General features: G+C 37.1%; 1 protein-coding gene across 2 annotated transcripts in view; it reads right to left on the bottom strand.

Annotated features, from left to right (window-relative positions):
- Positions 1-2,500, bottom strand: part of jag2b (jagged canonical Notch ligand 2b) — a 174,049-nt gene that overhangs the window by 57,452 nt on the left and 114,097 nt on the right. The window lies entirely within an intron of this gene.

The raw sequence follows: 2,500 nt of genomic DNA, 5'->3' as shown, positions 1-2,500 counted from the left end.
ATCCCATGAAATATTATACGTTTAGTCTCTTACGTGAATGAGCTAAAAAATATTATTTGATATTTTACGGTAATGTGTTAATAATTTCACACATAAGTCGCTCCTGAGTATAAGTCGCACCCCCGGCTAAACTATGAAAAAAATTGCAACTTATAGTCCGAAAAATATGGTACACCCCTCACACTTTGGCAATTATATTACAGTAAATAATGGGGAAATACTATAATAAATCTAGAATATACTTTGAAGGAGTCAATGTACAGCTTGTATAGCAGTATAGATATAGTATTTACTGAACATGACTCAGTCATCAGTAGCTGGCAACACAAGTGAGTAGCATGATAACTGTTAGCATGCTAACTTTTTAAGCTAATATTGTAGTCATACACATCAGTCATATAACTTGGTGCTTGAAGCAAGCTACCTTTTTAGTTAATTTTGCAGTCGTACACTTCAGGGTTATATAACATGGTATTGGACACAAGCTAACCTTTTTCGCTAATTTTGCAGCCGTACACCTCACAGTCATACAACTTACTACTTGACACATGCTAACAAGAGATGTCCGATAATGGCTTTTTTGCCGATATCCGATATTCCGATATTGTCCAACTCTTAATTACTGACACCAACCGATACCGATATATACAGTCGTGGGATTAACACATTATTATGCCTAATTTTGTTGTGATGCCCCGCTGGATGCATTAAACAATGTAACAAGGTTTTCCAAAATCAGAGAACAACTTCAACTCAAGTTGTGGAAAAAAGTGCCAACATGGCACTGCCATATTTATTATTGAAGTCACAAAGTGCATAATTTTTTTTAAGATGCCTAAAAAAACAGCAGCTTGGAATTTGGGACATGCATTAGGAGGTTGAGGTGGGCGGGGTTGAGGTGGGGGGGTGTATATTGTAGCGTCCCGGAAGAGCTAGTGCTGCAAGGGGTTCTGGGTATTTGTTCTGTTGTGTTTATGTTGTGTTACGGTGCGGATGTTCTCCCGAAATGTGTTTGTCATTCTTGTTTGGTGTGGGTTCACAGTGTGGCGCAGATTTGTAACAGTGTTTAAATTGTTTATACGGACACCCTCAGTGTGACCAGTATGGCTGTTGACCAAGTATGCTATGCATTCACTTGTGAGTCTGTCAAAAGCCGTAGATATTATGTGATTGGGCCGGCACGCAAAGGCAGTGCCTTCAAGGTTTATCGGCGCTCTGTATTTCTTCCTACGTCCGTGTACATAGCTGCGTTTTAAAAAGTAATAAATGTTACTTTTTGAAACCAATACCGATAATTTCCGATATTACATTTTAAATCATTTATCGGCCGATAATATCGGCAGTCCGATATTATCGGACATCCCTAATGATATCTCTTTTTAGCTAATTCAGCAGCAGTACACCTTAGAGTCATATGACTAGGTAGTTGACACATGCTAACTTTTCTTAGCTATTTTTGCAACCGTACACCTCAGAGTCATTTACCTTGGTACTTGACACATGCTAACCTTTTTAATTTTGCAGCCGTTCACTTCAGGGTTATGTAACATGGTAACTTTTTTAGCTAATTTTGCAGCCGTACATTTAGAGTCATATGACTAGGTAGTTGACACATGCTAAATTTTTTAGCTATTTTTGCAACCGTACACCTCAGTCATTGACACATGCAAATCTTTTTAGCTATTTTTGCAGCCGTACACCTCAGGGTTATATAACAAGGTATTTGACACATGCTAACTTTTTTAGCTGACTTTGCAGTCATACACCTCAGACATATGACCAGGTAGTTGACGCATGCTAACTTTTTTTTTTTTTTAGCTAATTTTGCAACCGTACACCTCAGAGTCATTTACCTTGGTACTTGACACATGCTAACCTTTTAATCAATTTTGCAGCAAGAGATCTTAAAGTCATATAACTTGGTATTTGACTTATGCAACATTTTTTAGCAATTTTTCAGCCATATTTCTCAAAGTCATTAAACTTGGCACTAGACACATGCTAACTTTTATAGCTAATTTTGCAGCCATACACCCCAGAATCCTTTAACTTGACACATGCTAACCTTTTTAGCTAATTTTGCAGCCATACAATGCAGAGTCGTATAACTTAGTACTTGACACATGCTAACTTTTTTAGCTAATTTGGCAGCTGTACACAGAGTCATTCAACTTGGTACATGACATATGCTAACTTTTATAGCAAATTTTTCAGTCATACACATCAGAGTCGTATAACTTAGTACTTGATACATGCAAACGTTTTTAGTTTATTTAGCAGGCGTACCACCTCAGAGTCATATAACTTGGGACTTGACGTATACTAACTTTTTAAACAAATTTTGCACCTCAGTGTCATGTAACTTGGTACGTGACACATGCCAACTTTTAGGCTAATTTTGCAACCATACACCTCAGTCATATAACTTGGTACTTGACACATACTATTAGTATGCTAATGTTAACTTGCTAACATTAACATGCTAGCTTTTTTTTTTTTA

The sequence above is a fragment of the Entelurus aequoreus genome, linkage group LG23, assembly GCF_033978785.1.
Source record: "Entelurus aequoreus isolate RoL-2023_Sb linkage group LG23, RoL_Eaeq_v1.1, whole genome shotgun sequence".
Classification (NCBI taxonomy): Eukaryota; Metazoa; Chordata; class Actinopteri; order Syngnathiformes; family Syngnathidae; genus Entelurus; species Entelurus aequoreus.
This window is presented reverse-complemented; position numbering and strand designations above follow the sequence as displayed.